Source organism: Hemiscyllium ocellatum, chromosome 31, assembly GCF_020745735.1.
Source record: "Hemiscyllium ocellatum isolate sHemOce1 chromosome 31, sHemOce1.pat.X.cur, whole genome shotgun sequence".
Lineage (NCBI taxonomy): Eukaryota > Metazoa > Chordata > Chondrichthyes > Orectolobiformes > Hemiscylliidae > Hemiscyllium > Hemiscyllium ocellatum.
Genome location: NC_083431.1, coordinates 15,733,619 through 15,760,105, shown reverse-complemented (window position 1 = coordinate 15,760,105; position 26,487 = coordinate 15,733,619). Strand labels below are relative to the sequence as shown.

General features: G+C 44.4%; 1 protein-coding gene across 5 annotated transcripts in view; it reads right to left on the bottom strand.

Annotated features, from left to right (window-relative positions):
- The window catches only part of rap1gap2a (RAP1 GTPase activating protein 2a), a 354,141-nt gene that overhangs the window by 82,556 nt on the left and 245,098 nt on the right, over positions 1-26,487 (bottom strand). The gene's annotated exons all lie outside the window — the stretch shown is intronic.

Below are 26,487 nucleotides of genomic sequence, written 5' to 3'. Positions count from 1 at the left end.
TTCAGGAGAGCTGGAAACCTAACTGGTTTGAGAATTTTCCAGAAAACTGTTGGGGCACCAGGACACTTAATAAAAAAACCTAACCAGTATAGAATGTCTGATCACCGTAAGTTACTGAGGAAACATTAATCTGATGATTTGTTGTAAGTGATATTAAAAGTCACATCAAATATGCCTAAGTAAATGTTCTCCTGTACTGGGAATGGCAATCAGAGCTTCAGGAAGAGCAGGCACAACAGCAGCAGGACAAGAACCTGCTGGCCCTGCAGTTATGGCCAATCAGCTTCCTGTAATCAATTATGGGTGGCATAGTGCCTCAGTGGTTAGCACTGCTGCCTAACAGTGACAGAGACCTGGGTTCAATTCCACCCCTGGGCGACTGTCTGTGTGGGGTTTGCACATTCTCCCTATGCTTATGTGGGTTTCCTCCCACAGTCTTAAAAATGTGCAGGTTAGTAGATTGGCCATGCTGTGTACAGGAATGTGCAGGCTAAGTGGGTTAGCCTTAGGAAATGCAGGCTTACAGGGATTGGGTGGGATGGCCTTTGCAGGGTCAGTGTGGACTCGAGGAGCCAAATGACCTGCTTCCACTCTGTAGGGATTCTATAATTACATTGTTGCTGCACTCAGAATGGCCGCTGTGCTTCCAACGTTGCAATCCCATCTGCACTTGGGAGCAGCCCACTGCTCAGTCCTTGTTTGGCACATTTCAGAGTCACGTGATGAGGTACTATTTAAACACAAGTTCTTTATCATTACCAGTAAGCATTGGTCCTCTGAGTTCACACACCCACAGGTTTTAGTTATTTGTTATCATCATACCAAGCATTCCTGGTGCATAGTTATTGAGAAGATCAGGTTCAGGGGGCCCACACTGAAAATGGAGGGTAATTCTGCTGATGTTTCACATCAAATGGGAATATGAAATATAAAAGAAACACTGTTACTGGATGGACTGAATGAATGCAGCAGGCAGTTTGATAAGTTCCTTCTTTAATGCTTTGCATGTGGTGATGGAAAGGCTTTAGGATAGACTACTGTCTTCATTATATACAGTCGAGATGTGGTGCTGGAAAAGCACAGCAGGTCAGGCAGCATCTGAGGAGCAGATGAATCGACGTTTCGGGCTTATTCCTGATGAAGGGCTTATGTCTGAAATGTCGACTCTCCTGCTCCTCGGATGCTGCCTGACCTGCTATGCTTTTCCAGCACCACATTTTAGATTAGACTTACAGTGTGGAAACAGGCCCTTCGGCCCAACAAGTCCACACCGACCCGCCGAACGCAACCCACCCATACCCCTACATTTACCCCTTACCTAACACTACGGGCACATCTTTGGTCTGTGGGAGGAAACCGGAGCACCCGGAGGAAACCCACGCAGACACGGGGAGAACATGCAAACTCCACACAGTCAGTCGCCTGAGGCGGGAATTGAACCCAGGTCCCTGGCGCTGTGAGGCAGCAGTGCTAACCACTGTGCCACCGTGCTGCCCTTAAACTTTCTTGACTCTAATCTCCAGTATCTGCAGTCTTCACTTCCTTCAGCCTTCATTATATAGTCTGGTTTTCTAGAATGGATCACCTAACCTGTAACTATGCTGTTCAACCTCCAAGCTCTTAAATTCAATGTTTACAAGCATTGACAATGGAACAGGAACAGTATGGCACAGGAACAGGTCCTTCAGCCCATCTAGTCTGTGTCGTCCACATTACCATTCTAAACTAATCCCATCCTCCTGGACTTGTCCTGTGCCCTTTTTTCCCTGCCTGTTCATGTGTCTATTTAAATGCCTCTTAAACATTGCTGTTGTATCTGCTTTGACCACCTTCCCTGCAGTGTGTTCCAGGCACCTACCATCCCCTTTGCAAAAAAACTTGTCCAACACATTTCCTTTAAACTTTCCCCCTCTCACTTTAAATGTATGCCCCTAGTATTTGACATTTTCACACTTGGAAAAAGACTCCTCCATCCATACCTCTCACAATTTTAAATTACTTCAATTCGGTCGCCTCTTGGCTCTAGTGAAAACAATCCAAGTTTATCCAACCTCTTGTTATAGCTAATACATTAAAATTCAGGCAACATCCTTGTAAATCTCTTTTGCACCCTCTCTAATGCCTCTACATCCTTCTCACAGTGTGCCAATCAGAACTGCACACAATACTCCAAATGTGGCCTGACCAAAGTTCTATACAGTCGCAACACAACTTGCCAACTTTTATGGTCAATGCCCTGACTGACGAAGGCAAGCATACTGTATGCTTTCACTACCACCTTATCCACTTGTATTGCTACTTTCAGGGAGTTAAGGACTTGCACCACAAGATCTCTCTGTTTAACAATGTTCCTAAGGGTCCTGCCATTTATTATATACTCTCCATAATTGCGATGTTAATTATTGCAATAGCATTGAGATGAGACAGATTGCTATTTCAATGCCACATCTCTCATTTACCTTGACAGCAGAATCAATGTTGAAATTCTTTTCTCTTTTATTTTATCTCAAAAATATACTTTATTCATAAAATATTTTGATGGTCTGTACAGTTGGTCATGCCATATATACGTAAACATTTGCATACAGAGATCAGAATTTATCATTTTTATATACCGGTCTGTACGTTTATCAATCATAGCTCCATATATTTAGCTGAGGCGTCAGCAGAGCCCAAATGACTGCGTGGGCCTCCTGTTCTTCTCAGACAGGAAGATGTTACACGGTGGTCTTTCCCCACCGTGCCTTGGCGGCAGTTTCCCCAAGCTTCAGCTCGTCCCTCAACACGTAGTCCTGGACTTTGGAATGTGCCAGTCTGCAACACTCAGTCGGGGTCAACTCCTTCAGCTGGAAGATCAACAGGTTTCAGACCGGCCAGAGAGCGTCTTTCACTGAGTTGATGATCCTCCAGGCACAGTTGATGTTCGTCTCGGCGTGCAACCTGGGGAACAGACCGTAGAGCACGGAGTCCCACGTCACGGCGCTGCCCGGGACGAACCTCGACAAACACCACTGCATTCCTCTCCAGACTTCCTCTGCGTAGGCACCTTCCAGAAGGAGGTGTGTGACAGTCTCGCACCCCCCTGCAGCCGCTTCGAGGGCAGTGTGCGGTGTGGGAGAGAGTCCAGGCATGCATAAAGGATCTCACAGGCAGAGCCCTTCTCACCACCAGCCAAGCCATGTCTTGATGCTTGTCGAAATACATCAGACCAATGCAGAGTGCTTGATTCTCCACTGGAATCTTATGTACAGAAACCCCAAGCGTCAACACCATTTCTCACCCGCATCTTACTCAAATGGACACAAACATTTCACATCTCAGCAAAAACCGCTGATTCTAGCAAGAACAAGGAACCCGATTGTTTTCGGCTGGTTGAGAAAGACAGAACTGGAGCCTTTATTACAGTTACAAAGTTTTATTTACAGAGACCTGCAAACCTAGCCAACCCTCTCCAGCCTGCACCTATATATAGAAGCACAAGTGAATCCTCTGGGAATGGCTACCATGTTAATATAACTAAACACTCAAATAAACTACAGTTAGCTCTGAGATTTTAGGTGGGATGGGGTGAGTAGCAGACCTGATGGGCATAAGCCCTGAAGCTGGGGTTGGGTGAGAAAATGCGCTGGCAATACTAGGTTTTCCAATGTTTACCTTATCCACAGTGAAAGGCTGAGCCTCTTGACATAATGACACAAACTATTCTCTCCCTGCCATGATCTTATTGATGGACAGAGCGGCCTTGAGGGGCAGTACGGTCTACTTCTGCTCCTATATAATACATTTGCAAAACACAGGTAACAGGCTGCAATCCCCTGTTTTATTCTACACTCCTCAAGCTCGCCCCCTTCTCTCACTGGCAGTGCTTAAAAGCAGATCAACAGATGGCTGCTAACTGTTGCTTTGCAAAAGAACAGTGTTACAGCTGGTGCTGCTGGCACAGTGTGGCATGGGGAACAGCTGCCAACAGGGATAATTATATACAGCGCTGTGCATTAGTGCTATGATTTTTTTTAATGTCTTGGATTGTCCTGTCAATGTTACTTGCAGCAGTAGAACAGGAATGAATCCTGTGCCCCAGCACCAATGTGTAAAGATGGAATGATTTGTTAGGACTGCCTGAGTTGCAGTTCTGGTGCCCAAGACCCTGACACTTTGGAAGTGGCAGGGGATGAAAGTGCCAGAGAGATAGAATTCCAGCTGCTGGTGACCCGGAAAATCCCAGGCAGCGACCTGGTGATCTGCCCTTCCCCAGAATTGGCAGCATGACCATTCCCATCAAACCAAAGCTGGCGACTCAGTGCCAATCTGTGGCACAGACGGCACTGCATTCCATGTCCCCTGTAGGTGAAATCTCATTCATCATAGTTTCAATTAGATTACATTACTTCCAGTGTGGAAACAGGCCATTCAGCCCAACAAGTCCACACTGACTCTCTGAAGAGTAACCTACCCAGACCCATTCCCCTACACCTAACACTACGGGCAATTTAGCATGGCCAATTCACCTAACCTGCACATCTTTGGACTGTGGGAGGAAACCGGAGCAAACCTACCCAGACACGGGGAGAATGTGCAAACTCCACACACACAGTTGCCCGAGGCGGGAATTGAACCCAGGTCTTTGGCACTGTGAGGCAGCAGTGCTAACCACTGTGCCAATGTGCCGCCCTCATTTCTTTGCTTGAGACCAAACAGTTCCAATCCCAAATTGAGAGGACAAGACCTTGCTTTGCTCCAGAAGCAATTAATTAGACCGATGCACTGCAGGTCCGGCATCAGGTCCTGTGAACAACCCAGACACTAAACACATGTACTCACTGCATTCTTCAGCGTAGCATACATTTTTGAGTGCATCCAAACCAAGGCTTTGCTCTGTCGTGTTGGTTTAAGTCGTGTCATGGAAGGGTAAAGCCTGGAGACACATGAGTGGCACACCCGACTCTACTCCTTATCGGTCTCCCTTTCCCCTGTGTCTGCTTCTTTCCCTGGAGATAATGGTGAGCATTGATTTCCACTGCAGCCACTCTCTGGGAAAGTCGAGCTTTTGGAATGGGTTGGACAGGAAGCAGAGGCTCAAGCTGCACATCTGCATTCTTTCTCACCTCCTTGGCCCCCATCCAAAAGCCGCTGTGTAGTCGACACAAAGGACCTGGGCTATTAGTTGGAGGCAGTTTGTTTGCAGGAGTTATCTCAGGGTAATTACATTCTAATACAGAGCCACGCATTAACAGAGCTTTGAAAATCGAACCATAACCTATCGAATAACGACAGGCAAGTCTGTGCATGTGCTGAAAGCCACAATTCATCGCAGGTGTTAAACTGACTTGCCTTTCTTCACTTCACTGTCACAGCTCTAATAAATCACTGCAATACGCATCATTTGGGTCAGACCCTTAAATGGGAGCCATGATGTGGAGGTGCCAGTGTTCGACTGAGTGGACAAAGTCAAAACTCACATGACACCCAGTTATCGTCTAACAGGTTTAGTTAAAACCACAAGCTTCCAGAGCCCCCGTTCCTTCTTCAGGTAGCTAGAGAAGGGATTGCTTTCTTGTTTGAGGTGAAGATGACCATCCTTTCTCAGCCTCATTCTCCTGTCTTCTCCCCTGTAATCTTTGATCCTGTTACCAATCAAGAACGTTTCTATTTCTGCCTTAAATGCACTCAATGACTTGGCCTCCATAGCCCTGTGCGGCAATGAGTTTCACAGAGTTACCAACCTCTTGGCTGAAGAAATTCCACCTCTTCTCAGTTAGAAAAGGTCGTCCTTTCAATGGGTCAGCGGGTCATCATCTCTCCTGCTGATGGAGATACTTTCTCCACGTCCACTCTATCCAGGCCTCTCAGTATTCTTTAGGTTTCATGGAGATACCCTTCTACTCCATTTCAGGTTCCCATTAAATGCTGTGATATTATTCCTTCCTGTTCCATGAAGGACTGCATTCTACTGCTGGTCCTCTCGCCTGAACGTATTCGCTCCCAGCTCCCTGGGGATACTTTCTCATTGAGAATGCTGTAAATGTGGTGGCTGGAGCACAAAGTAACAAATTACACATCCCTAGCCTTTGATTTTCCATCCATTATGATGCACTGGGACAAGTGCTGTGGTCCTGACACGGCTTCCCCAGTGGGATTAATTCAACTTCAGATTAGGAACCGTACTTCCACCCCTCAATGATACCTCGAATAACTGAGTGCACAAAGCAAGGGCCACAGCACTTTCAGTAGGAAGTCAGGTTAGAGGTAGGGAATTAGTTCTGGGATCTATAAAGGGAATCTTGCACACCAAGAGATATACAGGCAGCAGTGCCAGAGACACAGATTTCAGAAAAATAAAATCGGCATTTGTATAGTGCCTATTGCAATCTCAGACTGTCTCACAGTGCTTTAATGCTAATGAAGGTAGAGTAGGGGGTGATAGCCAAGGGGTTTTCGAACTGAGTTTTAAAATCAATTTCAACTCTGGTATGGTGTTCATAAAACCCCTACGGTGTGGAAGCAGGCTAGTTGGCCCATTGCATCCATACTGACCATCCAACGCAGACCACCCCCTTACTCTATCCCTGTAACCCTGCACTTCCCATGGCTAATCCACACATCTTTGGACTGTGGGAGGAGACCCATGCAGCCACAGCAGGAACATATAAACTCCACATGGCTAGTTGCCCAAAGACGGAATTGAACCCAGGTCCCTAGGGCTGTGAGGCAGCAAGGCTAATCACTGAGCTACTCATTGTGAAGTCACAGAATTAAAGCGGCCATTCGGTCTATCATGTCTGCATCAGCCCTCTGAGCATTTGGACTTAGTGAAGTGAGGGAGATTAGTTAGGGGGACACTAAGGGATCATGAGCAGATCTCTTGGGGAATTGCTCCCCAGGAGCCAGAGAAGCAGGTGAGTACCCTTTACACCCAAAATCCTTCAAAACCTGGATGGCTTGGTCCAAACAGAAGAGCATTCATAACGACCGTTAGATGACCAGGTTAAACATGTGATGCAGTTTGTGTTGTTAAAAAGCAGTGTCAGGTTAGCGCTCATGTAATCCAGTGAATGCTCCAAAGTTGATGAGTTAATTCTTCTCCGTGCTTTGCATTTTAATTTTGACTGACCTGGAGTTAAACTCGAGAGATATAAAAACCTATTTCTCCCTATGGAAAGGCTCAAGCATCATACAATCATCAAAATCACCAGCTGGGCCATAGTGCTGACTCTGAAGGATCTGTTCAATCCAGACCCCAATGATTTCCCCATAACCTTAAAAGGACATACTCTTAAAATTCCTGTTCAACTGTGTTTTGAAAATAGAATCTGACTGCATCACCCTTCATATGATTCTAGACAGCCAGAAACTCCCACTACATTTAAAAAGTACTTGGATGTCCAACTGCATAGCTGTGACTAGCAGAGCTATGGACAAAGTTGGGGATGGTGGGATTCGACTGTGTAATCTATTGGTGACCAGCATGGAGACAATATGCTGAATGGCCTTTTCCTGTGTCCTACATTTTGTATGATTTCAGCTGTCTACTACCTTTTCTCCTGGTGTTAGCTTTAACTGAACAGCTAATGTTTTGATATATAAAGACTGCGGATGCTGTAAATCAGAAACAAAAACACAAACAAAAATTGCTGGAGAAGCTCAGCAGGTCTGGCAGCAACTGTGGAGAGAAATCACAGTTAACATTTCAGGTCCATGTGACCCTCCCAGCGATTCATGTTTTTCCTTTGATATATGTTTACACAGAAGGCAATGGCGCAGTGGTATCATTGCTGGACTGTTAATACACAGACCTGGTTAATATTCTGGGGACCCAGGTTCAAATCCCATCACAGCAGATGGTGAAATTTGAATTCAATAAGTATCAGGAAATAAGAGTTTAATGGCAACTGTTGTTGGGGGAAATGCCCATCTGATTCACTAAAGCCCTGTAGGTAAGGAAGCTGCCATCCTTACTTGGTCTGGCCTACATGACTCCAGACCCACAGCAATGTGGTTGACTCTTAACTGCCCTCTGAGCAATTAGGGATGGGCAATAAATGGTGGTGAATGAATTTTAAAAAACTCAGGCCATAGGCTGACACAAGGGGAGTGCTGCAAATTGGGTCCGTTGGTTAATATTGTTCTCAGTGCGGCATACCTGAACCTGTTGCGTAACATCAAAGACAGACAGTGTCAGTCGCACCTTGTATTTGACTTTGAGTGCCATCCTCTCATCTGTGCAACTTTTCAACAAAGAAAATACAAAGGCGTTACAGTTTGTGGGGGTGGGGTGTGCAGTGAGGAAGACAGGCACTTGGCACCTTGTAGGAAGTCAATCATTAACAGGACCCTTTTTAGAAGGTGATTTACTGATAGCTCTCCAGCCCCCTGGTCACGTACTGAAATACACTCCTGTCTGATACGTTTGCCAGACAAAAGTGCACTCTGCTGATGAAATCATCCACAATTAAAAAGAGTGACTGGAGAAGAACCTTTAAGCAATTAGGAGAGAAAGTGCCAAAATGTCTTGCTCAGGATGTTCTTTATCATCTCTGATCTAATTTCTTGAATCACCGCTAGCCTTTTATGTTGGTCACAGGTCTGTGAAGGGCAGTTAAGTGCAGAAATAGGTTGTCTTCTGTGGGGATAACTTGTGTGGAATCACAAATCACTTCAATTTGACCAAGTGAAGACATTGATCAAATTGAAGTGGCAAGTGGATGAATTTAAAATTGAATGTGCGTTGTGGCTTTTAAAGTGCACACTTTGTAGTTTCAAAGGCTGCACTTAAAGGCATGCTTTTTCAAAAAAAGACAAATTCTGAGCTCATTAAAATCTGGTACGTCGGCACTGGGGATCAGAATGTTGCAACATGGATTAGACAGTATTAAGGCTTCCTTAAACTCTGTCTCTGAAAGGCTTAACACATACTAAACCCTCGTTGCATCTTCAACTGCATTACACTTTTTCTGCTTGAGACTGTCTGATTTCATAGATGTGGAAGTGCCGGTGTTGGACTGGGGTGGACAAACTCACACTAAACCCAGGTTATAGTCCAACAGATTTATTTGGAAACACTAGCTTTTGGAGCGGTGCTCCTTCATCAGGTAGCTGATTTTTAACTGATTTCATAGTCGTACAGAACAGAAACAGAGCCTTTAGTCTATGCTGATCAGGTTTCCCAAACTAAAACTAGTCCCATTTGCCACTGTCTTTCATGGGGATGTACGTGTCTCCAACAAGCCCATGATTTGTTGTGTATTACTAATTGCCCCTTGGGAAAAAAAATGATGGCTAGACCACTTCAAAGGGCAGTTAAGAGCCAATAACATTGCTGAGAATCTGTAGTGACACCAGGTAAGGATAACAGACTTCCTTCCCTAAAGGACTTTAGTTTTAACAACAGTAGTTTATACACTATCACCAAGAATAACTTTTAATTGAACTTAAATTCCATCAGCTGCCCCAATGGGTTTCAAACCCACAACCCCACAGCATTCACCTGGGTCTCCAGGTTACTAGCCCAGTGACGTTATCACTGCACCAGCACCTTCCCATATTCCTGGCTCCTCATGTCCACTAGATATATGGTTACAAAGGTTTCAAGCCTCCAGAATTTAAGCGACAACTTGAATCTGTATAGCGTCCTTAACATCCAATGGTGTTTCACAGAAACATTTGGAGTTGGATCCTATAAGGAGCTATTAAGGCAGGTGGCTAAATGATTGTTTAAAGAGATAGATTCTAAGGAGCATCTTAATGATGAAGGTAATAATAGAGAGGTGAAGAAGCTTAGACAGGGTTTGCCAAGATGAAACATTCATCCAATTACTCTGGCAGATCTTTTTGACTGGTTTGTATTTTGATCTTAATATAAAGCAACTTTGACCTTAACCAATATAAATGGTCAATTCTATTGCTGGGATTCAAACCGTGTGCAAGCAGTAATTTGAAAGCACTTGCTTCACGTTCTAACTAGCTCCCTCCTTATTAGAACTTTAATTGATTTGCAATAAAGAGTTGGATCCACGTGGAGAGCTCATATCCTCCAGCGTGAAGGCTGAAGAACCAAATGTGGGTCTTGCAAAGTTCATGAGTGCTTCAGCCCCAGAGGCTTCAGCACAGTCCATAAGTGCAGTGCAAGGGGTGTGGAGGGGCTGTGTGCAGGGTAGGGGGGAGTGCTGCAGGGTAGAGGGAGTGCTGCAGGGCAGGGGGAGTGCTGCAGGGAAAAGGGAGCACTGCAGGGCAGGGGGAGAACTGCAGGGCAGAGAGGGTTCTGCAGGGCGGGGGAGTGTTGCAGGACAGAGGAAGCGCTGCAGGCAGAGGGTGTTCTGCAGTAGAGGGAGTGCTGCAGGGTAGAGAGAGCGCTGCAGTGCAGGGGGAGTGCTACAGGAGTGCAGAGGAACTATAGCACTGCCAGAGATGCTGTCCAGTTGAGGAGATGGTGAGTTGCCACTCTGTCTGCTCCCAGGTGGATGAAAAGTGCTCTATAGCAATAGTACCCAGAAAAGGGAGTTCTCTCTGGTGCCCTCACCAGTATTTATCCCACAATCAGCTGCATTGAACAACATTATGTTCTAGTGGGGCCACTCTGCACAAGCTGGCTGTCGTTTTTCTTACCACATTGACTGTTCTTCAAAGGTAATTCATTGACTGTAACACACTGCAGGGTGACCCAAGGTTGTGAAAGGTCATTAATATATACACGTTCTTTCTAAAATATAAGAGAACACAAAAAAAAGGAAAAGGCCAGTCACAGTACAGCAAAAAGAACTGATCAAATTAAGGGTGGTGGTGGTGTTGAAGTCTTAATTTGATCTGGGGATATAAAGGCTTTCATCATGTGATGTAAGACAAGGTGATGGGTTACCTGGAGCACTCGTTCAGAAGCATGTTGCATGTAATTTTCCAACAGTGACATTTTCACATATCCTATGTGGAAGCTTGGTTCACATTAAACACTGCTGAAAATGTGTTGCTGGTTAAAGCGCAGCAGGTCAGGCAGCATCCAAGGAACAGGAAATTCGATGTTTCGGGCAAAAGCCCTTGATCAGGAATGCCCGAAATGTCAAATTTCCTGTTCCTTGGATGCTGCCTGACCTGCTGCGCTTTAACCAGCAACACATTTTCAGCTCTGATCTCCAGCCTCTGCAGACCTCACTTTTTACTCACATTAAACACTGCCCAATACTCTTGCTTACTTCGGATACCAGTGGACAGTTTATTAAACTGCTCATCTCCTGCACTGTTGTTTTAACTTTAAGAAGTTACAGAACTTTTCACAGAAAATCTTCTTTGGAGCAGACATTTGGCTCCTGGATTACAAAGCATGCGATTCTCCTGTCCACTCTGGCTCTCATTTCATGAAACACTTCATGTGTTTTCCAAACATCAAGTACCTGCACTGCTCATCAGTATTTAACTCAGTAAAAAACAAGCATTTAGTTCAACTGGTATTCACCAGAAAACTGTTGAGGGTCTCATGAGATATTGGAATATTTTATTTGGATCACAAATACAATTTAATATCTTACGGATGCTTTGTGATTTAGCTGTTAAAAAAGGTAGAAGGAAGACTTAAGAACACAAAAAGTTATTAAATATAGGCACATTTGTAGCTTTACACAGTATGCCAAGTGTACAGTAGGGTGTGGGACAGAAGTTGCATATAGTGCTACTCAGTGAGACCATTAAATTCAGGAGACTCAGAGGGAGGCTGCTGTTTTATCTCCCAAGCAGGAGGCTGGAAGAACACAGCAAGCCAGGCAGCATTAGGAAGAGGAGACGTCAACGTTTCGGGTGTAACCCTTCTTCAGGACTTGGGGTGGGTGTAAGGGGAGCTGCAGATAAGTGGGGGGGAGAGGTTGGTGGTGGGGCTGTGAGATCAGGATAGGTGAACACAGGTAGAGGATATGACCTGGTTGGTCGATGGAAGGAATGAATCTGGTTGGTAGCTGGAAGGAAGGGTCGATGGGAGGAATGGAAGGAGGGGGAAGGGCTGGGAAGGGAGATGGGGAACAGTAAGGGAGGTTATTTGAAATCGGAGAACTCAATGTTTCTGGTTTGTCACTGGAAGGAAGGGTCGATCAGAGGAATGTTATCTCCCAGAGCTATGTATGGACCAGGCCAGACCCCTCAAAACATTCCAAAAAGGTAGCCTAGACCCTAACCTTGCTCGTTGTTTCAAGCAGGTGCAGAGAATCAGCTTGTCAAACCACTTAGTTTTAAACAAAATAGAATGTATTTACAAGATTACTGAATGAAGCACAAACAACAGAAAACAGAGGAGAGAATAATTTAACCTCTCCGAAAACTCAACAGACCATCCCAGCTTAATGATGCTGTTCCAAATACCTGCAACAATCCCCATAAACACCCTTTGGCACAAAAGGTAAAATCAAACACAGAGTCTTCCAGGAGAGATGTCAGAGAGAGAGGAGGAACAGCCTGGACCTGCTTCTTTGGGTCCAGCAGCTTTTTCCACACGCTGCTCAAAACCAAACCAACAAGACAAAAGCTGAGCTGGGAGAACTGGCCACTCCCTTTCACTACACAAGTGTTCTTTTTTAAAACATGAAAGCCTTCTGCCTGAGGCAGTATCTGTTAGTTATTATCAAATTGGCCCTAAAACCCTTCAACTCCAGACTTTTTGGAGTCTGTGTTGTGTATGACCTTTCTGAAAAAAAAAGCCAAGGACAACATAACTTTGTTAAAGGAACAGCTTCATCGCAGATAGATCTTCCCACTATCAGAGAGAGGCAGGATTGTCTGTTCCTCCAATCAAAATGTTGTCTTGCTGTCTCGTGATTGTCCAATGAATGGCTAGTCCTCTCCTGCACTTCCTGCTGATAGGGTCACTAATGAGCCTATCAGGAACAAACACAGGAAGGAACCAAAATCTGATTGGTGGAGCAGCTGGGAAGTGATGTTGCTGTTGTGAGTGAGTTGCTGGGGGAATTTCAGGGATTGTCACTAGGAGCAGGGCATAGGGAAGATTGAAGACAGGCCCCAGGCCTCAGAGGGATTGCTGAGCCCAAGCCTCTGGGAATGCTGCTGGGAGTTGAGCCTTAGAGAGGTTTGTTGCCAGGAGCCTGGACTTAGGAAGGACTGCTTTAGGGATCTAGGACTTGGAGGCTTTTCTGCTGGGGTTCAGGCCTTTAGGATTCCTGGGAGCCTGTCTGGAGGTTGCTATCAGTTGGGGTCAGAGGATGCCACTTGCTACCAAGGGTGAAGGTGAATGAGAGTATGTGCCTACATGAAAGGGTGGAGGGGTTGGGAAGGGGAAGGCTGAGAAAAGGTGTGGGGTGTGGAATGGAGAAGTCTGCAAAGGAAGGGAGGAGGCTTCAAGAAGGGTTGGGGGCAGCTTGAAAGAGGAGGCTGCAACAATGAAGGTGACAAGGAAAATGGAGAGCAGGGTAAATAGAGATAATAATACTGGAGAGATATTCCCTTGCTTTGACACCTTCAGCAATGAAGAGCTAGTGAGAAGTTCCAGGGCTGATCCTCGTGACTCATCACTGACTAAGGCCCTGCACTGGCCAATTAATGTCCACTTTAGGACCTCCTGGCAGGTGGAGGTGCCGGTGTTGGACTGGGGTGGACAAAGTCAGAAGTCACATGACACCAGATTTCAAATAAACCTGTTGGACTATAACCTGGTGTACCGTGACTTTTGGCAATGTGTAGCCTTCTTGGTTCAGGCAGCTGATAAACCCTATTACACCAGTATATGGTGGATTTGAGTCCCTAAACCGGGTGACTGAATAGTTAGCAATTTCTTTATTTTACAATTGTATGCCTTCAGTGCAATTGATGAATGCACTTAGTCAGAAGAATTCAGACTTGAAAGCTAACATTACAGCTTCTAAGGATCAGTGCTGGAATTAATAAAGGGAGAGAAGTGCAAGAGAGGATTTTGTTCAATCACGGTGTGGAAAGTGAAGAAGAAATGAAAGTTTAAGTGGGCTGAACTCAGGTATGGTATTGACTGCCACCTTTGGCTCAAGGTTGTGAATTAAATGCCAGACATGCATATCAATCTATTCCATGTCAAGGGTGAAATAAGAGTTGATTTTTAAGCTTAAAACAAAGTTTCTTTGATAATGAGTTTGATTAGACAATTGATCTGCAATTTCCCTTTTACTGAGGTTGGACAATGCAGTTATTGTAATCCATACACAAGGGAAGGTCAGCCCTGTAAAGTGTCAATCGTTGAAAAAACCTATAGCTGTTCTTCCGGCTGTGTAACACAATACCTTTTGTGTATCAGTATATAACATGATCCCAAAAGGTGTGCCCATACTTTACTCTGAGATCATCAAAACTCACTACTTGCTTGGTTCAGGTCAGTTGGAAAAAATACATTTGAAAGAATGCACCATTCACAATCATAATTAATAGTGATATTGTTTCATGTACACCCTGCCTTTCAAAACCAAATGCATCCAGTTTATGATGTAGGAGTCATTATGGCCTAGCTGTATACTTGTGTTGCCGTGGTTGTGGGTATGTGTCGCCGAGCTGGGAAGTTGATTTGCATACATTTCGCCCCCTGTCTAAGTGACATCTTCAGTGCTTTGGAGCCTCCTGTGAAGCCTTCACAGCACCAAAGCATTGAAGATGTCACCTGGACAGGGGATAAAACATCTGCAAATCAACTTCCCAGCTCGGCGACACATACCCACAACCACGGCAACCGGCACCCAAGCTACAAATCCTTACACAAACCTTGTATATTTGTGTTTTCAAGTCATGGAGTCATACAGCATGGAAACAGGGCCCTTGGCCCAACTCTCCCATGGAGAAAGTGAGGTCTGCCGATGCTGGAGATCAGAGCTGAAAATATGTTGCTGGAAAAGCGCAGCAGGTCAGGCAGCATCCAAGGAACAGGAGAATCGACGTTTCGGGCATGAGCCCTTCTTCTGGAATGAGGAAAGTGTGTCCAGCAGGCTAAGATAAAAGGTAGGGAGGAGGGACTTGGGGGAGGGGCGATGGAGATGCGATAGGTGGAAGGAGGTCAAGGTGAGGGTGATAGGCCGGAGTGGGGTGGGGGGTGGAGAGGTCAGGAAGAAGATTGCAGGTTAGGAAGGTGGTGCTGAGTTCGAGGGATTTGACTGAGACAAGGTGGGGGGAGGGGAAATGAGGAAACTGGAGAAATCTGAGTTTATCCCTTGTGGTTGGAGGGTTCCTAGGCAGAAGATGAGGCGCTCTTCCTCCAACCGTCATGTTGTTATGGTCTGGCGATGGAGGAGTCCAAGGACCTGCATGTCCTTGGTGGAGTGGGAGGGGGAGTTAAAGTGTTGAGCCACGGGGTGGTTGGGTTGGTTGGTCCGGGTGTCCCATGCTGACCAGGTTTCCTAATCTAAACTAGTCTTCAGGATGTCGCAACTAAAAACAGTAGCTTTGACTATCTCACTTCCCACCCACACCCCAACCCCATCCTGCCCTACCACCACTTAAAAGGTAAAATCTCCATAGTCCAACTGGACTGTAGTCTGATCTCTCACGAATATGACTGTGGTGATTTAACCTGACGGTCACCATGCCTCAGTTCAGGGGAGGGGTTGGGAAGGAGACCATTACAGTAACCTCAGCCGGTGTGGTAATTGAACCCATGCTGTTGGCATCACTTTGCATTGCAAACTGGCCATCCAGCTAACTGAGCTAACCAACGCCCTCCCCACCACCAAATCATCCAAACTGAGAGACAGCAATAGGCTAACTAGATCCGTGATAATGTATCAAGCTGAATCTGCAAATGTCCCTCTCCTGTGAACTAGGAGGCTGCAGTGCTTTTATAAGCCACAGTTCACTCAGTTGTTAATAACAGCTACTGATATTTGTCTAGCGTTGGGATTGATCCTCAGGGAACAGAAACAAATGCAGCTTCTTTCAGGTCCATGTAAAGGTTAAGCCTACAGATAAGGGGGACCAAGAGAGGGTCCAATCTGAATTTGTAACAGGTCAGCCATGTCTCTTGAACCTAAATGAACCTTTTGAAGAATGAAAGCAGGGAATCGATCAATGGATCAAACAAGCAATAACCGAAATTGTTGGAGGAACTCAGCAGGTCTGTCAGCATCCATGGAGAGAAAACAGAGTTAATGTTTTGTGCCCAGTTTATCTCCAGCATCTACGTTTCTTTGTTTTATTTTTGAATATCAACGGATGGGTTTATACAGACTTCCAGAAGATATTTTGTAAAATTCCACATTGATGAAGCTCAGGGATATGCAGAAAAACAATTGACCTGGTTAAGGAACTGGCTGCACAGCAGGAGACAGAGGGTATGGGTAATCAACCAGTACAATGTGATGAGTGGTGTCAGATAAAGTTCTGTTCAATGTATTTGTTAACTGCTTAAAAAACAGAATAGGAAACGATCCAAGTTGGACATTTGGGTTAGGATTGGCGTTACAGTATATAGTATTGATGAGATTTCTAATCAGTTTATGGGAATCAAGGATCATACAAAAGGCAGGAAAGTGGAGTATTCTCAATTCCTCCGCCTCTGCTGTATCTGCTCCCAGGAGAACCAGTTCCACCACAGAACACACCTTCTTTAGAGATTGCAATTTCCCTTCCCATGTGGTTAAAGATGCCCTCCAATGCAGCTCATCCACATCCCGCACCTCTGCCTCAAACCTCACCCCTCCAACCGTAACAAGGATAGAACCCCCCTGGTGCTCACTTTCCACCCCACCAACCTTCGCATTAACCGCATCATCCGTTGACATTACCGCCACCTCCAAGCGGACCCCACCATCAGGGATATATTCCCCTCCCCACCCCTTTCCGCTTTCCGCAAAGACTATTCCCTCCGTGACTACCTGGTCAGGTCCACCCTCCCGTTCTGGTACTCTCCCCTGCCACCACAGGAATTGCAAAACCTATGCCCACACCTCCTCTGTCACCATCATCCAAGGCTTCAAAGGAGCCTTCCACATCCATCAAAGTTTCACCTGCACATCCACCAATGTCACTTATTGTATCCGTTGCTCCCGATGTGGTCTCCTTTACATTGGGGAGACTGGACGCCTCCTAGCAGAGCGCTTCAGGGAACATCTCCGTGACACCTGCACCAATCAACCACACTGCCCTGTGGCCCAACATTTCAACTCCCCCTCCCACTCTGCCGAGGACATACAGGTCCTGGGCCTCCTCCACCGCTGCTCCCTAACCCAACGCCTGGAGGAAGAACGCCTCATCTTTTGCCTCGGAACATTTCAATGCCAGGGCATCAATGTGGACTTCACCAGTTTCCTCATTTCCCCTCCCCCCCACCTTACCTCAGTTCCAACCTTCCAGCTCAGCATTGTCCTCATGACCTGTCCCACCTGCCAATCTTACTTCCCACCTATCCACTCCACCCTCTTCTCTGACCTATCACCTCCATCTCCACCCCCATTCACTATTGTACTCTTTGCTACCTTTTCCCCAGTCCCACCTCCATCCCCCCACTCCCCCACCTCCACCATTTATCTCTCCACCCTAGAGGCTTCCTGCCTCCATTTCTGAATTTGGGCTTTTGCCCGAAATGTCGATTTGCCTGCTCCTCGGATGCTGCCTGACCTGCTGTGCTTTTCTAGCACCACTCTGATCTAAATACTTGAGGATTATCAGATCAGCCGTGATCTCACGGAATGGCAGAGCAGACTGAATGGGCTGAATGGCTGATTTATACTCCTCTATCCGATGGGTTTATAATCTTACGTTCTTATAAAATTACAAAGAGGCATTAATAGATTAAGTTAGAGCAAGACTATGGACGATAACTTGCAATGTGGGTAAATGCATGGTCACTTCCTTTGGGCAAGAAAAGGTTACATTCGAGTAGAGGTCGTTCTGCTAATGTTCTGTTAATGTGAATCCGTTGTAAAGCGGTTGACAAGTTGGGGTCACTTCTTCTAAAGTGCGAAGTTTTAAAGTGTGTATTGGTTATAACGCTGTTCTGGTCCCATTAGTTTAAATGGTGCTGCTATTACGTGATTGTACAGGAACGGAACCACTGCGTTATAACAAAATCAACTGTATTATATAAATAAGCAATAGCTGGGAACAGTGGAGAACAAAAGACGAACACTGTACACAGATCACTAAAATGAACAAATCATTAAACAAACTGAAATGCAACATCCACTCTTGAAGTGAGAGGTGTGGTATGTAGAGAAGGAAAGTATTGCTCCAGCCATACAAAGCCATGGTTAAATCACAGTTAATTATTATTTGTGGTTCTGGTCGTTGCACCATTGAAAGGATATAGCAGGTGGAAGGAGTAAAGTGCTCATTCATCAGAATGTTACCAGCGCTCCAAGTGTTGGATTCTGAGCAGAGATTAGAACATAGAACATGGAACAATACAGCACAGTACAGAGCGCTTGGTCCTCAATGTTGCTGCCAATCTTTTATCTTATTCTAAGATCGGAGTCTGGAACATCAGAGGCTGAGGGGTGACCTTATAAAGGTTTACAAAATTATGAGGGACATGGATAGGGTAAATAGACAAAGTCTTCTCCCTGGGGTGGGGGAGTCCAGAACTAGAGGGCATAGGTTTAGGGTGAGAGGGGAAAGATATAAAAGAGACCTAAGGGACAACTTTTTCACGCAGAGGGTGGTACGTGTATGGAATGAGCTGCCAGAGGAAGTGGTGGAGGCTGGTACAATTGCAACATTTAAAAGGCATTTGGATGGGTATATGAATAGGAAGGGTTTGGAGGGATATGGGCCGGGTGCTGGCAGGTGGGATTAGATTGGATTGGGATATCTGGTCGACATGGACGGGTTGGACCGAAGGGTCTGTTTCCATGCTGTACGTGTCTATGACTCTATGATCAGACGAACCTACATCATCTTCATTGCACTATTTTCCATGGGCCTATCCGAGAGTCACTTAAATGTCCCCCGTATATCTGACTCTACTCCCACTGCTGGCAGTGCATTCCACGCACCCACCACTCTCTGTATAAAGAATCTACCTCTGACATATCCATTAAACCATTCTCCAGTCACCTTAAAATTATGCCCCCTCGTGATAGCCATTTCCGCTCTGGGAAAAAGTCTCTGGCTATCCACTCTATCTATGCACCTCATTACCTTGTACATCTCTATCAAGTCACCTCTCATCCTTCTTCACTCCAATGGGAAAAGCTCTAGCTCCCCAATCTTTCTTCATAAGACATGCCCTCCAGTCCAGGCAGCATCCTGGTAAATCTCCTCTGCACCCTCTCTAAAGCTTCCACATCGTTCCTATAATGAGGTGACCAGAACTGAACACAATATTCCAAATGTGGTCTAACCAGGGCTTTATAGAGCTGCAGCATAACCTCAATCCCCGTGCTAATGAAATCCAACACACCGTATGCCTTCTTAACAACCCTATCAACTTGGGTGGTAATTTTGAGGGATCTATGTACATGGACCTCAAGATCCCTCTGTTCCTCCACACTGCCAACAATCCTGCCTTTAACCTGGTAATCTCCCCACACTATCTCCACTCCACCAATCTTCATGTCATTGGCAAATTTACTAACCCACTCTGCCGCTTCCTCATCCAAGTCTTTTATAAAAATCACAAAAAACAGCGGTCCCAGAACTGATCACTATGGAACACCACAGGTCACTGAAACCCAGGCTGAGTACCTTCCATCTATCACCACCCTCTGTTTTCTATGGGTCAGCCAATTCTGTATCCAGGCAGACAGGTTTCCCAGTAGCCCATGCCTCCTTATTTTCTGAATGAATACAAACACCGGGCTTATATTCCTGAAATACTATCGGTTAAGGAGCGACTTTATTGAGGATGTTTCATTCTTGAAGGAAGTTGATATAGAAAAGCTGTTTCAGTTGATTAGATTGTCCACAGCAAGGGGATAGAAGCTTAAAATTAGAGCCAGACCATTCTGTAGTCGAGTTAGTAAACACTTCAGACAAAGATGTGGCCACTCACTCCCACTAAATGTGAGAGAAGCTATTTCAGTTGTAAATTTGAGGTTGTTAGACTCCTGTTAGTCAAAGTCACTAAGAGATAGGGAGCTGAGACGCATCCATGGAGTTAGAATACAAATAATCATGGTCTCACTGAGGTGTGAAGTGACCATGCATCACAGAAGGTCAACTCGAAGGTGCAATGTGACTGTGGAAGTTAAAAATATTGACCGATATTTCAAGGTAGCTGGAGCACAAAAATGCAGAGGTCTTGCTAAACTATACAAAAGTACTGCATAGAGCTGTGGCCACCTTAAAGGGGGACATACTTTGTGCCGGAAGCTGTTCAGAGGAGGTCACTAGATGGATTTCTGGGATGAATGGCTTTTAAAGGAAAGGTTGAGCAGCTTGGGCCTCTACTCACTGGAGTTAGAAGAAGGAGGAGTGATCTTATTCAAAGTCACAGGAATCTGAAGGGTGGATACTGAGTGGACATTTGCCCTCAAAGGGGGTCTTGAGTCAGGGTGCAGTGTTTTGAAATAAAGGGTCTCCCTCTTTGGATGGAGATGAGGAAGAATTTCTTCTTTCAGGGAGTCTTTAAGGAATTCTCTTCCAAAAAGAGTTGTGTCGTTTAATAGATTCAAGGTTTAGTTAGACAGATTTTTGATTGACAAGGGAATGAAAGGTCAATGGGGGAGGCAGGAGAGTGTTATTAAGGCCATTATTAGACTAGTCATTGAATGGTAGAGCAAACTAGAGGGGCTGATTGGCCTACTCCTAATTGTATGCCTTACCTGCGCTCCACAGACAGGATCAATTGAGAACCAGATGTGGTTCAATATCCTGATTTGGATGTTTGTGCACTGGTGTTCAACTTAAGAAGGAAGGTGAATATATATATTGGGGACAGCAATTCTGATCAGCTCACCTATATTTGCACATAAATGTCACCATGGGTAACATTTTACAGATGGCTGCCAAACATACTCAGTGAATGACTGAACAAACACAGGAGTAATCTATTTTGTTTGTCAATTGATATTGTATCACACCTATTCTGGAAAGTCATTTACATCAAAAATTCCCTGCAGATAAAATATTAGTGTCATGTGGATTTTCAGCCTTAGCCAATAATGAACAAGCAGATAATTGTTTCTGGTTTCTTTTATACATGCAATAAACTAAATAGGATCCTGAGAGAATTTGGATTAATAATAAAGATGGTAGGACATCTTATACTTCAACAATTAAAATGTTATTTAGTATCAAAGTTAATTATAAAGAAAACAGTGGCAGGGCAGTTTTACTCAGTGATTTATGATTGCCAAGGGTGGTGTAAACAGATTTAACAATTTACAAATGGATTTGGATTTATGTTTCAAAAGGAAATAATTTAGAGGAAATTGGAATGGAGCAATAAAGGGGCACTACTCAGATATTTCTTTTAGAATATGGATCGGGCAACTTCTTCCTGATGAACAGCTTATGCTCGAAATGTCGACTCTCCTGCTCCTCGGATGCTGCCTGACCTGCTGGGTTTTTCCAGCACCACACATTTTGACTCTGACTTTCCAACATCTGCAATCCTCACTTTCTCCCAGTGCGGATAGGAGCAGAGTGGCCATGATAGTTTTGTCTTGCACTGTATTCATTCTCTGAAAGGCCTCTTTGTAAAGCCATCAACCTGCGTCTCTGTGTCTCTCCACAGATACTGCCTGACCTGCTGGGTTTTTTCCCAATATTTTTCGTTCTGCATTTCAGATTGCCAGCGTCAGCGGTATTTTGCTTTTGTATCAGTTGGTAGCAATTTTGTGCCGAGTCTCAACATTCACAGGCAGGATTCACAAACTTATCATCTTAACAATTTAGAAGCAGGTCATTTGACCCCTTGCACAAGTCCAGCCATTCATTAAGATCATGCCTCATCAGTTTGCAACCTCAACTCCACATTCTCACTGACATCCCCAAAAACCTTTCAATCCCTTTCTTACCATGGGCCTTTATTCTCTGCAACAATCTTTGATAGGGGACCTTATCAAATGCCCTTCGGAAATTTCGGAATAGTACATCCACTGGTGCACCTTTACCCATAGCATTTACTATATCAAAAAACTCCAATAAATTGGTTAGATGTGATTTGCCTTTCACAAGCTACACTGACTCTATCTGATTCCCTTGTACTCTTCTAAGAGTCCTGTGACAATATCTTGAAAAATAAAATTATAGGAAAGATATTATCAAGGGGGTTCAGAAGAGATTTACCAGGATGTTGCCGGGTATGGAAGGTTTGAGTTATAACGAATGGCTGGATAAGCCATTATAACGAAGGGCGACACGGTGGCACAGTGATTAGCACTGCTGCCTCACAGCGCCAGAGACCTGGGTTCAATTCCTGACTCAGGCGACTGTCTGTGTGGAGTTTGCACATTCTCCCCGTGTCTGCGTGGGTTTCCTCCGGGTGCTCCGGTTTCCTCCCACACTCCAAAGATGTGCAGGTTAGGTGAATTGGCCATGCTAAATTGCCCGTAGTGTTAGGTGAAGGGGTAAATGTAGGGGAATGGGTGGGTTGCGCTTCGGCGGTCGGTGTGGACTTGTTGGGCTGAAGGGCCTGTTTCCACACTGTAAGTAATCTAGAAACAAAAAAGCTGAGGCTTTTTTCACTGGAGCGTAAGAGGTTGCAAGGTGACGTTATAGAGGTTTATAAAATAATGAAAAGTATAGATCAAGTTAATGGTAGTTGTCTTTTCCATGGGATAGGGGATTTCAAGACAATGGGGCATATTTTTAAGGTAAGAGGAGAGAGATTTAAAAAAAGACAAGAGGGGCAATTTTTATACACAGAGAATGGAATGAACTTCCAGAGGAAGTGGTGGATGCAGGTACAATTACAATGTTTAAAAGACATTTGGATAGATGCATGAATAGGAAAGGTTTGGAGGAATATGGGCCAGGAGTAGGCAGGTGGGTTTAGTTTAGTTTGGGATTATGTTTGGCACGGACTGGCAGGACCATGCTGTATGACTCTATGACTCTATTTTCCAACATTTATCAGCTAACTGGCCAGCATTTTCCAGTTCTTTGGCTCCACCTGTTTTTGAATAAAGGAATTACATGCTATTACCCAATCTAATGGAATATTCCCTGAATCTAGGGAATTGTGGAATATTTAAACTATCATGGCAACTCTCTCCCTGGTCACTTTTTTGAAGATCCTTGGGTGAAATACATCAGGATACGGGGATTTGTCAGTCTGTGGCCCCAACAATGTATTCAGTACCACTTCCCTGGTGATTGTCATTTTCCTAAGTTATATTCCTAATTTGCAACTATTTTTGAGATGTTACGTGTACCCCCTACACGAAGGCTGATGCAAAGTAACTGGTCAATCTGCCACCTCCATATTTTCCATTCCTGGTAGCGTTTCCACAGACAGTCAGACAGTACCCGAGGAGTAGGAGAGTTGACATTTCGGGCATAAGCCCTTCATCAGAACATTCTTCGGCTCTGATCTCCAGCTTCTGCAGTCCTCACTTTCTTCTAGCATTCCCACAGACATCTGGCAATCACGGCCTAAGAATGTCCAAAATGGAGGAGCAGCATCTGGGAAGGCGTCGAGCATCTCGAGACTTGTCATCAGGAAAATGTGGAAACCAGGGCAAAACTACAAAAGGACTGTGGGTGCTGCACCAACGCCCCATCCGTCCTCATCCTGAGATCTCATTCTGCCCCCAGTCTGATAGAGCTTGCAGTAGCCTCATTAGTCTGGACACCACTATGGACTCACTCTGAATAGTGGAGAGAGTCATCCTCATCTGCAAGGGAGCGCCGATAAATGAATCATTTCCCTCTATTAATTGCCTAGACTTATTTTCTGTGGGACCATGCTCACTTTTCTTTTTTTTAAGTATTCATAGAAACTCTTACGATCTGTTTTTATGTTTCTATGTAGTTTTGTAGTTTCCCCCTCTTTCTTTACCATTTTAAATATTTTGTCCAATGTTCTGGCCTACCATCTGTCTTTCTGCAATTATATGCTTTTTCTTTAAGTTTGATACTTGGTTTGATGGATGATGGGTCTACTCCTTGGAAGTCTTGTATCTTGTTGAAATGCATCTATACTTTGTTTTCTGATGTATCCCCTAAAATAATACTGTTAGGATCTCTTTTGACCTGTCTCTTAACCTAATTTGCCAGTTCACTGGGAGCAGGCCCCTGTTCTATTGCTATGGTCAGGGATATTGGATAAAGGTTGAAATTTAAAATGTTGGTGCTGGGTTAGCAGAATGGTTACAAATAATCCGAGTATTTCAGGAGAATTGAATTTGACAATTTCATTAAAGGCATTATTGCATCTTTGCAAGATTGACGAGTAATCCTTAATTGACGAGTAATGTCCATGTTATGAATAGTGCTTGAGGTATTTTTTTGTCTCATGAACAGGATGAATATAACCAAGCTGAGGCAATCTGTTATGAATGTACAGTTTTACACAGTAATTGCCATCTTTACAGCACTGATATTGTCAAAGTAAAACACCATACCTTGCTGTTTGCGAAAAGGAATCACCCAATGTGTCAGATAAGGTAATGTACATCATTCCATAATGACACTTCGTTTCTAACCTGGAGGTAGTTTGAAATATGATGAATAGTGAAAGAAAAACTGGTGGGCACTGAAAATGCAGGAGAAAAAGCACTAGCCTTTCACCTTCACCATCTGGGGACAAACCCAGCCCCTGATGGATGGAATAAAAATCCTTCTGTCTTGTCATCGTACGACCTTGAAATAGTGGATCTTGCAGTCACTCCTGAGATTCAGGCTTATTTCTAGATTTACTTCTGGATTTCTTACAGTTATTACATTTCGGTAGTATGAGATTTTTATTTTGATTCATTTTTTGTTTTTTTAGTCGTCAAAAACGCAAAACAAAATCCTCCCCCAAAAAGCACGCATTTTCTTTTAAAAACGGAGTTACAGTTCTGGTCTTCCTGTTATAGGAAGGATATTGCTGAACTGGAGAGGGTTCAGAAGAGATTTACCAGGACGTTGCTGGGAGTGGTGGGTTTGAGACATAAGGAGAGGCTGGGGAGTAGGAGGTTGAGAGGTGACCTTATGGAGCTTTATAACATCATGAGAGGTACAGATAAAGTGAATGGCAGGTGATTTTTCCCTAGGATAGGGTATTTCAAGACTAGGTGGGCATATTTTTAAGGTGAGAAGAGAAAGATTTCAAAAATATGCAAGGGGCAATTTTTTAACGCAGAGCGCGGTTTGTGTGTGGAACGAACTTCCTGAGGAAGGGGAGAATGCGGGAACAGTTACAATGTTTAAAAGACATTTAGTTAAGTACAGGATTAAGGAATGTTTGGGGGAAACATGGCCCAAGTACAGATAGGTAGGACTAGTTTGGGATTATGGTCAGCATGGATTGGTTAGACTAAAGGGTTTGATTGCATGCTGTATAACTTTGTGACTAAGACTCTTTGACTGCTATGTGAAGCAAATTCAGACAGCCTCTAATCAGTTCTGATCCTTTATTATCGCAATAATTGTTTCAGAAGCAAAAAACTATGAATTCTGTATAGAAACAGAAAATGCTGCAAATACACAGTATGTTTGGCAACATCTGTGGAGGGAGAAGCACAGTTAGTGTTTCAGGTCAATGGCCTTTCACCTGACTGTTAACTCTGTTTCTCTCTCCATAGTTCCTGTTTTCTTAACAGTACATTGTCTCAGGAGGAAGTTACATTTTTAAGTATCTTTCTTGTAAGTAAACTTATACAAAAATTCTTTTATTTGAATTTTCAAACTAATCACATGCACCGATAATATAAGCACTTATAGATGTTTCCTAATTCTAGTGTGTGTTTCATATCAATATGAACATTTACAATTCCTTTCCAATCAGACTCTGAAAATGCTTTGGCTAAACAATCAATTTCAAACAGAGAGAGTTTGAATAGGATATTGATGAGGCCACTTTTAGGAGACTGTATAGTTCTGGTCGACCTTCTATCAGAAGGATGTTGTTAAACTTGAGAGGATACAGAAAAGATTTACAAGGATGCTGGAGGGTTTGAACAATAGGGAGAGGCTGAATAGGCTGGGGCTTTTCTCCCTGGAGCATTGTAGGCTGAGGGGTGACCTTAGAGAGGTTTATAAAATCATGAGAGGCTTGGATAGAGTGAATAGCCAAGGCTTTTTCCTGAGAGCGTGAAGTCCAAATCTAGAGGCCATAGGATTCAGGTGAGGGGGGAACAGTTTAAAAAGGATCTGAGGGGTAGCATTTTCGTGCAGAAGGTGGTGCATATAGGGAATGGGCTGCCGGAGGAAGTGGTGGAGGCTGGTACAATTACAACATTTAAAAGGCATCTAGATGAGTATGTGAATAAGAAGCGTTTAGAGGGACATGGGCCAAGTGCTGGCAAATGGGACTAGGTCAGATTGGGATATCTGGTCGGCATGGACGAGTTGGACTGAAGGGTCTGTTTCCATGCTATATAACTCTATGACACTGAAACTTGTGAGCCGAGATTAACCTGATAGATACTGAGCAAATAACGTTGCTTCATATCTTTCAAA